Source organism: Xenopus laevis, chromosome 3L (assembly GCF_017654675.1).
Source record: "Xenopus laevis strain J_2021 chromosome 3L, Xenopus_laevis_v10.1, whole genome shotgun sequence".
Lineage (NCBI taxonomy): Eukaryota > Metazoa > Chordata > Amphibia > Anura > Pipidae > Xenopus > Xenopus laevis.
The window spans coordinates 37,560,943-37,572,908 of NC_054375.1; the positions used below are offsets into that span (position 1 = coordinate 37,560,943).

General features: G+C 42.9%; 1 long non-coding RNA gene across 2 annotated transcripts; it reads left to right on the plus strand.

Moving 5' to 3' along the window:
* Window positions 1-4,765: 4,765 nt before the first annotated feature.
* LOC108710897 lies at window positions 4,766-9,045 on the plus strand. Of its 2 annotated transcripts, XR_005966250.1 has the most exons (3): window positions 4,766-5,552; window positions 5,648-6,322; window positions 6,589-9,045. It is a non-coding gene; the product is annotated as an uncharacterized LOC108710897 (long non-coding RNA). The 2 variants fall into 2 exon arrangements; XR_001934822.2 differs by lacking the exon at window positions 6,589-9,045 and having other exon boundaries at window positions 5,743-5,991.
* The last annotated feature ends 2,921 nt before the right edge of the window (window positions 9,046-11,966 follow it).

An 11,966-nucleotide genomic window follows, 5' to 3' on the forward strand; every position in this document is an offset into this window, starting at 1 on the left:
CTTGCAAGTCATTTTGGCAACAGAATGATACATTTGTATAAATTTACAGATAACATGGACTTTACTGGAATGGATACATATATTGGACACTTTTGTTTCACTTTATTTGAGCACAACTTCAGCTGACACAACAGTGGTGAAAAGTATGTATTTAAATGACATTCACATCTGTAAAAATGTTTTTAACTGCTTGTGAAGGTTTTTTTGAGTCATGACATCACACTTGGCGCCAATTTTGAACTGCATTTAAGGAATCACTTGTACACATGTCATTTATCCTTGAAAAAGGTCCCAGAGAGGACCGAAACGTTGGAAATGAACCTGTGAATAAAAGCACATTTATTTCACCTTTAAGAATGAGTGCGGGTCCATTTACTGAATTATATATGTATGCATGTATGTATGTATGTATGTATATATATATATATATGTCGATTCCACACAGGAAGATTCCTGTGTGGAATCGAAACGTTGGTCCACCTTAATAAACCTTTATGATCGATAACTACTGACTCAAGCGTGACTGATTCTGGAGTGCCGTCATTGGAGTGTGAGTGTGTGTGAGTGTGTGTGTGAATCCCAAAGCTCAGGTAAATAACAGCAGCCCAGAGGAAGTGATGTGAATCAACAAAAAGAAGATGGGGAGCTACTGGAGGCATTTTCAGAGGCACAGACCTTCCCGGATAACAGGATTGTGGTGCCTCTATAGAACAGACCATTCTATAACATACAAAGTTACCTTAAAAGAAAACTACTTGTAGCAGCAGCCAGCTGATTAAAAGATCTGACTTGACTGCAGGAGAACTTATGTCAATACATTGTTAAAAAAGTCAGAAACCAGTATAGAAAGGCACAGACAGAGACTGTTTTCCACAGCAATTACAATGGCAGTTAACTGAACATCAGTAAAAATGTGGGATGAATATATATCGGGATAAAATTCCATTTAATTTCATTGTGTAAAAGTGTATTTTATTTTTTATTGCACCTTTAAAATCACACAATAAACTAGACTCCTGTACATCAGAAACCTACAATATAAACGATAAATCCTACAAAAAATACTATCACTCCAAAGCATGACTCCATTTGTAGTGACAGCTGATAGAAGGTACAAGTATATGCATCCCTACTAAAGCCCTGAATATTATCAGCACCAATCAATCATTGCAGTTATGATAATGGCAGTGAATGAATGGTGTATTGCATCCCAATATCTAAATCATGGATGTTTTTCCTTACAAATAACACAGGCAAGTTAACCTTAGTATCAGCTCCCGCCTGTGTGCCACAAATAATAATGCAGAGAGACTGCTGCTCATCTGGCACTAGCGTATATGCGTGTGTTGAGACAGATTGTGGTAGAACAAGCCCAAAGCATACAGCCAACTTAGCATGCAGGCTTCTCTGGCTGGATAAGCAGATGGATCTTTTTTCCAGAACAGATTTATAATCTGCCAGAGCTTCGTCTAATTTATCCGTCTTCTCATACAGCTCTACTTTTCTCAGTAATGCTCGGATGTAGTCAGGATTTAGCTCTATTGCTGGAATTATAAAGTCAATGTCAGTGCTTGAGGTTACCTCAGTTCCGATTTCTTTAAACAGGGAAACAACACTGCCCTTTTTGACACAAGCGCTTTCAGTCATTATATATACATATACTCAACATACATCAGATTCAGTGAACACCATGATAGTCTGTCTCTGTCTTGCAGCTGACAAGTTTCCTTCCCCTGAGGCTGCTAGCCATATACCCTGTGCCTCACCTTGTTCCACGGTGCTGACCTTCACGGTTATGTGCAAAACAATGTGATTGGCATATAGCACCATACAGCACTGGATGAGTGGCTTGTTTTTGGTGCAATATTATGGAAACATTTTATATTAATGCTAAATGGTGACCTGGATACCTCTTGAACTACAGCATCCTGACTGCATTTTTAAAGCGCTACTGACACGTTCCTATAAAATTCATAGGAACGGGTCAGTATGAAGTAAGTGCTGCATTCGGAATAGTTCCCCGCAAAGTTGCCCTGCGAACCTGTCTGCAGCAGACCGGCTGGCGCAGCTAACTGATCTTCCGCTCTCCTTCAGTGATGTAGGGCTGTGGACAGAGCGAACCTTCCACAGGCTGAAGTCCTGTTTTGATTCATAATCAGCCTATGGAAGGATCACGCTGCCCCCAGCACAGTCACTGAAACGGTTCAGAAGATCATTTACCAGTGTCAGGGGACACCAGGTTTGCGGGGGCAGCTTTGAGGGGAAATATTCCGGTGCAGAATTGACTTGATACGGACACATTCCTATGATTTTTATTGGAACGTGTCAGTATCGCTTTAACCAGAGACACCCTTAAATCACTATTGATGAGAAAAAGCCTGGAAGAGAAAGGCTACTTATTAAGATTTTATTTTTTTAATACAGGTTCCTGGTGTAAAATACTTAATGGAGTACAGAAAGGCACTGATGTGAAATAATTACTCTTTATCTATGAGTCCCACATAGTATGTTTGATCATTTACAAGAATGATGTCCTCCTTTACCACGTTTCTTTCTTGCCGCAGCTCTGTTTGAAAAAAACAGATGGCACGATCCTTAGAATAAAATACAGGAAACAGGACACGTCCTAATAACACAGAATGAAGGATGTAGTAGGCAGGAGTGGAATCATCCCGAGTAAGGGAAACATTGATATCACAATGGCTGGTGGGTTATTGCCGGAGGTGCGCGCAAGTGACGCTGGTTTGTGGGGAATCATATGGCGGGCCTGTAGCACTGAATTGTCTCATCGCTGCGGCTTTGTGAAAGGGCGGCCATGCCGCCTCGGATGCGGAACGCTGGAGAGTGTCCTGGGCTCCGTCGGTGGTTCAGTCTGGACGGTGCCATTGTTGTAATGGGGAGCCAACGCGCGATTTCCGGGGGGGGAACGAGTCGTGGTGAAATTGCACCCCCTGCTCCACAATTCCCACAGTCTCCCTAACAGACTCTTCCGCCTCCGCGTGAGGAAGCGCTGTATCCCGACAGTCATGGAAAGCCTATCCTCCAGAATCCCCCTTCGCCAGATCCTCTATGCCTTCTCACTTCCGCGCACAGGACTGTCATTTCCGCTTTCTTCTATTGGCCAACCCCAGAAGGTTGCTGCTAGCTCCAAGCTGCTAATTGGCTTTGGGTGACAATTCTCCCAACCTCCACCCTCGTCAGATCATTCTCCTCATTCAAATCATTTTGTTGCTAGGCGGATAAGGGATTGCGGGAGCGTGACGTCACGAAAGCGAGCATATTTAAACGCAGTCACGCGTAAGGGCGGCCATTTTGGGGTATTAGAACGGTGCTACATGTTTATGGGGACTGTAGCTAATGTGTGCCCATGCAGGCCGCAGCCACCCGATCGAAATACTTATATTTTCCTGCCCGCTACCGATCCGTGAGGTAGTGGAAATACTTTTCGTACTGGCTGAGAAGAGTTCCGTTGCATATAGCCTCTGTTTTATGTTATTGGCGGAAAGTGGCGTAGTGATTTAAAAAAAAAAAAAATATATGGGCAACGATCGAGTGAGCTCCGTAATGATTTATTTAATCGACGTATTTAATCGACGTATACTAGGCATGGAAACTAAAAAACAAGAAGTGGCAACTTTTTGTAACTTTAGCCATGGGACTGATCGCTGTGCTGAGGTCATATATTTGTGTACAGTAGGCACAGAGACAGAATAAAGAGCAGCAAGGGGCAACTTATTGTAACTTTAGCCTGGGGACTGAGCTCTGTGCTGAGGTAATTTATTGGTGTACAGTAGGCACAGAGACCAGAATAAAGAGCAGCAAGGGGCAACTTATTGTAACTTTAGCCTAGGGGACTGAGCTCTGTGCTGAGGTAATTTATTGGTGTACAGTAGGCACAGAGACAGAATAAAGAGCAGCAAGGGGCAACCTTGTGTAACTTTAGCCAAGGCACTGAGTTCTGTGCAGAGGTAATTTATTGGTGTACAGTAGGCACAGAGACAGAATAAAGAGCAGCAGGGCACTTTTTGTAATTTAGCCTGGGACTGAGTTCTGTGCTGAGGTAATTTATTGGTGTACAGTAGGCACAGAGACAGAATAAAGAGCAGCAAGGGGCACATTTTTGTAACTTTAGCCTAGGGACTGAGTTCTGTGCTGAGGTAATTTATTGGTGTACAGTAGGCACAGAGACAGAATAAAGAGCAGCAAGGGGCAACTTATTGTAACTTTAGCCTAGGGGCTGAGTTCTGTGCTGAGGTAATTTATTGGTGTACAGTAGGCACAGAGACAGAATAAAGAGCAGCAAGGGGTAACTTTAGCCTGGTGACTGAGCTCTGTGCTGAGGTAATTTTATTAGTGTACACTAGGCAAAGAGAGAAAAAAGCAGCAAGGGCAACTTTTTGTAATTTAGCGGACTGAGTCTGTGCTGAGGTAATTTATTGGTGTACAGTAGGCACAGAGACAATAAGAGCACAAGGGGCAATTTTGTAACTTTAGCCAGGGCTGAGTTCTGTGCTGAGGTAATTTATTGGTGTACAGTAGGCACAGAGACAGAATAAGAGCAGCAAGGGCAACTTTTGTACTTTAGCCTGGGCTGAGTTCTGTGCTGAGGTAATTTTATTGGTGTACAGTAGGCACAGAGACAGAATAAAAGCAGCAAGGGTTTAACTTTAGCCTGGTGTGAGTCTGTGCTGAGGTAATTTATTGTGTACATAGGCAGAGAGAGAATAAAAGCAGCAGGGGCACTTTTTGTAATTTAGCCACAAGGCACTGAGTTCTGTGCTGAGGTAATTTATTGGTGTACAGAAGGCACAGAGACAGAATAAAGAGCAGCAAGGGGCAACTTTTTGTAACTTTAGCCTGGTGACTGAGCTCTGCGCTGAGGTAATTTTATTGGTGTACACTAGGCACAGAGTGAGAATAAAAAGCAAGGGGCAACTTTTTGTAACTTTAGCCAAGGCACTGAGTTCTGTGCTGAGGTAATTTATTGGTGTACAGAAGGCACAGAGACAATTAAGAGCATCAAGGGGCACATTTTTGTAACTTTAGCCTAGGGACTGAGCTCTGTGCTGAGGTAATTTATTGATGTACAGTAGGCACAGAGACAGAATAAAGAGCTGCAAGGGGCAACTATTTGTAACTTTAGCCTGGGGACTGAGCTCTGTGCTGAGGTAATTTATTGGTGTACAGAAGGCACAGAGAGAATTAAGAGCATCAAGGGGCACATTTTTGTAACTTTAGCCTAGGGACTGAACTCTGTGCTGAGGTAATTTATTGATGTACAGTAGGCACAGAGACAATTAAGATCAGCAAGGGGCACATTTTGTAACTTTAGCCTAGGGGCTGAGTTCTGTGCTGAGGTAATTTTATTGGTGTACAGTAGGCACAGAGACAGAATAAAGACCAGCAAGGGGCAACTTTTTGTAACTTTAGCCATGGCACTGAGTTCTGTGCTGAGGTAATTTATTGGTGTACAGTAGGCACAGAGACAGAATAAAGAGCAGCAAGGGGCAACTTTTTGTAACTTTAGCCTGGTGACTGAGCTCTGTGCTGAGGTAATTTATTGGTGTACAGAAGGCACAGAGACAATTAAGAGCATCAAGGGGCAAATTTTTGTAACTTTAGCCTAGGGACCAAGCTCTGTGCTGAGGTAATTTATTGATGTACAGTAGGCACAGAGACAATTAAGATCAGCAAGGGGCAAATTTTTGTAACTTTAGCCTAGGGACCGAGCTCTGTGCTGAGGTAATTTATTGGTGTACAGTAGGCACAGAGACAGAATAAAGAGCAGCAAGAGGCAACTTTTAGTAACTTGTGCCTAGGGACTGAGCTCTGTACTGAGGGTAATTTATTGGTGTACAGTAGGCACAGAGACAATTAAGAGCATCAAGGGGCAAATTTTTTTAACTTTAGCCTAGGGACTGAGCTCTGTGCTGAGGTAATTCATTGGTGTACAGTAGGCACAGAGACAGAATAAAGAGCAGCAAGGGGCAACTTTTTGTAACTTTAGCCTAGGGGCTGAGTTCTGTGCTGAGGTAATTTATTGGTTTACAGTAGGCACAGAGACAGAATAAATAACAGCAAAGTCAAATTTTTGTAACTTTAGCCTGGGGACTGAGCTCCGTGCTGAGGTAATTTATTGGTGTACAAGTAGGCACAGAGAAAATTAAGAGCATCAAGGGGCAAATTTTTGTAACTTTAGCGTAGGAGCTGAGCTCGGTACTGAGGTAATTTATTGGTGTACAGTAGGCACGGTGACAGCATGAAGAGCACCCAAGGGGCAACGTTTTTTAACTTAAGCCTAGGGAGTGAACTCCGTGCTAAGGTATTCAGTATGCACAGAGATAGAATAAAGAGCAGCAATGGGCAACTTTTTGTAACTTTAGCCTGGGGACTGAGCTCTGTGCTGAGTTAATCTATTGGTGTACAGTAGGCACAGACAACTAAGAGCATCAAGGGGCACATTTTTTTAACTTTAGCCTAGGAGCTGAGGTAATTTTATTGGTGTACAGTAGGCAGGGAGACAGCATAAAGAGCACCCAAGGGGCAACGTTTTTTAACTTAAGCTTAGGGAGTGAGCTCCGTGCTAAGGTAATTTTATTTTTGTGCAGTATGCACAGAGACAGAATAAAGAGCAGCAACTTTTTGTAACTAGCCAAGGGACTGAGTTCTGTGCTGAGGTAATTCTTTTTGGTATACAGTAGGCACAGAGACAGAAAAAGAGCAACAAGGGGTAACTTTTTGTAACTTTAGCCTAGGGACTGAGCTGTGTGCGGAGGTTATTTATTTTTGTACAGTAGTCACGAAGACAGAATAAAGAGAACCTTGGGCTTTTTTTTTCTAACTTTAGCCTAGGGAATGAACTCCATGCTGAGGTAATTTATTGGTATACAGTAGGCATGGAGACAGAATAAAGATTACCAAGGGGTAGCTTTTTCTAACTTTAGCCTATGGACTGAGTTTTTTGGTGAGGTTATTGGTGTACAGTAGGCATGGAGCAACTTTTTCTAACTTTAGCCTAAGAATTGAGCTTGTTCTGGGGTAATTTATTGGTGTGCAGTAGGCACAGAGACAAAATAAAGAGTAGGAATTTAGACCTAATCATCCAGTCTTAAATTCATTTCCTTTAGTTGTGCCATAGTGAAATTAGTACCGACTGCCATCAGAGCTTTCAATGCCAGTATATGATCAAGAATACAAATTTTTTTGTTCTCAGTACTCTTAATTGTGACAGGGAATTACATGCATTTTGTTCTGGTTCATAGTAATGCACAATATGCAAGAATGAAGAAGGAAACACCACAAAAAGGGCCAAACTATGGTAGACTAGTAGTAATAGGTGATTCTGACTGCTTCCCTGCAAATTTGCCAAAATGCATTGAAGTCTATTATGGGAGACAATTTTTTTCACCCATTGGAGTCTATGGGCGTCATTTTCGCAGCGAAACTTGGTGAAACATTTCACTCATCACTAAACTAGGAAATGTGCTCTGTGTTGAGGTATTTAGCTGTATGTGGTAGACACAGACATAGAATTTAAAGCATGTCTGTTGCAGGGAAGCATAAATAATTTTCATAGCTCAATTCTTTTTCTCAGAGCTCTGACTTGTGCCACTGAACACATTTTTTGAGAAACCCCATTTTCTTTTAGTCCCAAATGGACTGTGCTAAACTAGAATAGACTATGAGCTGCTCTCTGTGATGAGGTATTAAGCGATGTATGGTAGATATGGATACAGAACTGAACATGTGTTTGATGGGGTGAGGTGGCAATAATCTGCTCAATTAGGAATGCAGTTAATTTTCTACACAGTTCCTAAGAACAAAACACTTGTTTTAACATGGTGTTTGCACGCATTAGACACCACATCAGCTTTCACCAGTAATTGATCAAAGATACAGTTTTTTCTTTAGGTGTCAACAATACACACATAGGAAAAATTTAACTGGGCAAAACTTTGGTAAACTAGGAACTGTTCTCCGGGCTTAGGTTTTAAGTGCCTCTCTGGTTTGGTGACATGGAGATAGGGTAATAGGGTAAACTCCCCTACAGGTCTGGGAAATTTCCTATTAGGTTTCTTTTAGGAAGTCCTAGTACCTTTGTTCTTGATACCTGTGTGGAATGTGTTCCCTATTGGCCAGGGTGGGTCTTGACCACTTTCTGTGGAGTTTTATATAGAACAGGTTAGATATAGTAACTGGGGGAGGTTGGACTTCCACTCTGGGGGGAGTGGATGCTGCTGGGGAGCTTGGCACCAAAGTTAAGGTAGACCACAAGCCATTAGTTTAGCTAGGGGACAGTGACCACATGAATGAGGTATATAGATAGGGGCGAGTGAGCTTCTGTGTTAGCACACTCTAGGAGTGTAAGGCAGACAGGCTAAGATAGAAAGAGCAATCCTAAGCTCCAGTGTAGGAGGATAGATCGGAGGTATCTCTCACAGGTGATACTGCATCTGATAAATATTTGTCATTGCTTCATAAACTCCTGGCAGCCATAGCAGAGAGGTGTTCTGCAATTTAAAAGTGGCTGCTCTATCTTTATAATGGGAGTTCGCTAGCCTTAACCTGGCAAAATACACTTTAGTGAAAAGGGTAGTGTCCGTACTTTGAAAAATTACTGGATTTTCTCTAGAGAATTTTCACTAGTAAAAATTCGCTAGTGAAAATTCACTGGTCAAACAGTGCGAAAGTTCTCTAGTGCTAAGGTTTTTTTTACTTGCGAATTGTCCTCTTTGCCATTTAGAAAATGGGCGATGCTTTGGCAAATTGCAATTTTAAACAAAACAAATCTTTGTTCTCATACATTTACTTAAGCCCTGCATGAATCAAGATGGCCACTGGGCCCCCCTATTATCTCTATTCCACCTTTTTGGTCCTGCATCTGCAGTGATTGGTTTGTTATAGAATGGCTAATTCAACTTTCCAATTGGTCTTCATTTCTAGTCTCTTGTTTAAAACAATGAATGGTTGCACTCTAGCAACCAGATTTCTGAAATTGCACTGGAGAGCTGCTGAAAAAAAGCTAAACAACTCAACACCCACAAATAATCAAACATGAAAACCAATTGCAAATTGTCTCTAAATATCACAACATCATCATACTAAAAGTTACCATCCCTAGTAATATGATGGAGCTATAGTTAGTCATAAGCTGGACCGCCATCATCATTAAGGCAGAAGTGTTTTTAGTTTTCTGTCCCTTTTTCCCATACTCCTCTCCTCTGCTTTTCTCTAAGCCTCAACCCTAACAGCCTTCTCTCTCCCATTCCACTCACAGTTCAATCACTGACAGACCCACTCCTGTATAACTATAAGAAGTTATATATATACAGTGCTACGCAATATGTTGGCGCTATATAAATACATGTTAATAATAATAATAATATATATATATATATATAAAATGACTCATTCATGAGCTAATAAGTCAGTCAGTCAGTTCATTGTTGGTCAGTTGAGTTTGACCTGAGTTTAACTCTACCCACCTACTTGCCGTCACACTGTCACGGTCGGCACCCAACACCAGAACAAACACCAGGCACCCTGGTCTCGGCTCGTGCTTCACCAGTAGTGTGACCGCCTTTGGGCCTCGGGAGGAGCCCTCGGCTTACTTGGATGCCACCTGGACTTAAACGAGAGGTGCAAGATGGGAGTTCAGGATATGCAGAGGGGCACGACTGTAGAGTAAAGTCTTTGGACAGAAGGTCGCAGTGCAAGGCGTGAAGGAGTAGAATAGTCAGATCAGGCTGGGTCGAGGCTGGCAGAAAGTCAGCGTAAACAATTCAGGCCGGGTCTGGGCAGGCAGCGTTCAAAGCAAGGTCAGGCAGGCAAGGGTCAAAACCGGCAGAGAAAAATCAGATGGGATGAGGCAAAATCGGAGTCAAATAACAAGCAAGGGTCAGGTTCCAGAGATCAGAGTATTTAAACAGCCAGGCAGGGTCAAACACAGGAAATAAACAGACTAGAAGCTTAACAGCAAAAAGTACAAGGCACCAGGAACAAACCTATCACGGGCAACCATAAAACAACAAATGCCCCTTTAAATATTTAGAATTTGGCGCCATTGCCGTCAGCGCGCCTTTAAATAGCGATAATGCTAGGGAGAAAGCCAGCAAGAGGAGCGGCGTGGCGGGCGTCCCCGCCGATGGTGCGCTGGGCGTCCCCGTCGCACCACTAGACCACCAGGGTAAGTGTTCTTCACATTACCCCCCTCTCCAGGGGGGCCACTGGACCCCCAGGCCTCCCAGGAAACTTGGAATGGAATCGCCTCCTGAGGCAATCAGCACTAATGTCCCCAACAGGAACCCAAGAATTCTCTTCGGGACCGTAGCCCTTCCATTTCACCAGATACTGGAGCTTACCCCGTACCCGACGAGAATCAAGGAGCTCCTGGACTTCAAACTCTGGATGACCCTCAACCAATACTGGAGGAGGAACAGAAGACTGACGAACATGTGAAGCAGGCTTAAGGAGGGAGACATGAAAAGTGTTAGAAATCTTGAAGTTATCAGGCAGTTTGAGGCGAACAGACAAGGGGTTAATAATCTCAACAATAGGATATGGACCAATGAATTTAGGCCCCAGCTTAAGAGAAGGGACTTTCAGCTTAATGTTCTTAGTAGACAACCAGACGGAATCTCCAACCTGGTAATTGGGAGCCTCCCTACGTGACCTATCTGCCGCCCACTTCTGAACAGCTGTAGCAGCGGAAAGAGAATTATGCACCTCAGACCAAATTTTAGCAAAGTGACCAATAGCAGTGTTGACAGAAGGGACCGGGGACAAAGAACCAGAAAAAGAAAATGCTTTGGCGTGTAAACCATAAACAATAAAAAATGGAGATTGACCAGTAGAAGAATGTGTTGCGTTATTACAAGCAAATTCTGCCCAGGGTAACAGTTCAGACCAAGAAGATTGATTATCAGAGACATAGCAACGTAAAAATTGTTCAAGTGATTGATTTACCCTTTCTGTTTGACCATTGGTCTGAGGGTGATAAGCAGTAGAGAAGGATAAATGGATTCCTACCAACGAGCAGAATGCTCTCCAGAATTGAGAGACAAATTGTACCCCTCTATCCGAAACAATATTAACAGGGAAACCATGTAACTTAAAAACATTAGAAATAAATAATTCTGCGAAGGTTTTGTGTGGGAGAGGAATTAAGTGACTCATTTTGCTAAACCTATCCACCACCACCCAGATTACTGTCTTCCCCTGGGAGGGAGGAAGATCAACAATAAAATCCATCGAAAGATGGGACCAGGGCCTATCAGGGATAGGTAGTGGCATCAATAATCCCTGAGACAAGGTCCTAGAGGGTTTAGACCTCTGACAGACTGGGCAAGAATTAACATAATCTTTAACATCCTGCCTAAGAGGCCACCAAACGTTACGGGACAAAAGAGATACCGTTTTGGAAATACCAGGGTGTCCCGCCATTCTGGAGTTATGAGCCTCATTCAAAACCTGTTCCCTCAGATCCTCATTAACAAATAACTTCCCAGGGGGAGTTTCCCTAGGGGCAGAAGCTTGGGCAGCAGATAATAATGTGGTAAGATCGGCTCCTAGAGCGGCCACAATTAATTCACTCCGAATAATGGGGTTGTTCACACAAGGTTCAGAGGGTTGGGGTTCGAAGCTGCGGGAGAGGGCGTCAGCCTTAGTATTCTTAGACCCGGGTCTAAAGGTAAGGGTTAAATTGAATCGGGAGAAAAATAAGGCCCATCTGGCCTGTCTGGGATTCAATCGTTTGGCAGATTCAATATACAGTAAGTTTTTATGGTCAGTAAAGACCGTTATCTGGTGCTTAGCCCCCTCCAACAAATGTCTCCATTCTTCAAAAGCCCATTTAACAGCTAACAACTCCCTGTTCCCAATATCATAATTTTCCTCAGCGGACGAAAATTTCTTAAGAGAAGAAAGCACAGGGGTGTACCTTGTTAGTCATGTTAGGATGCCTTTGA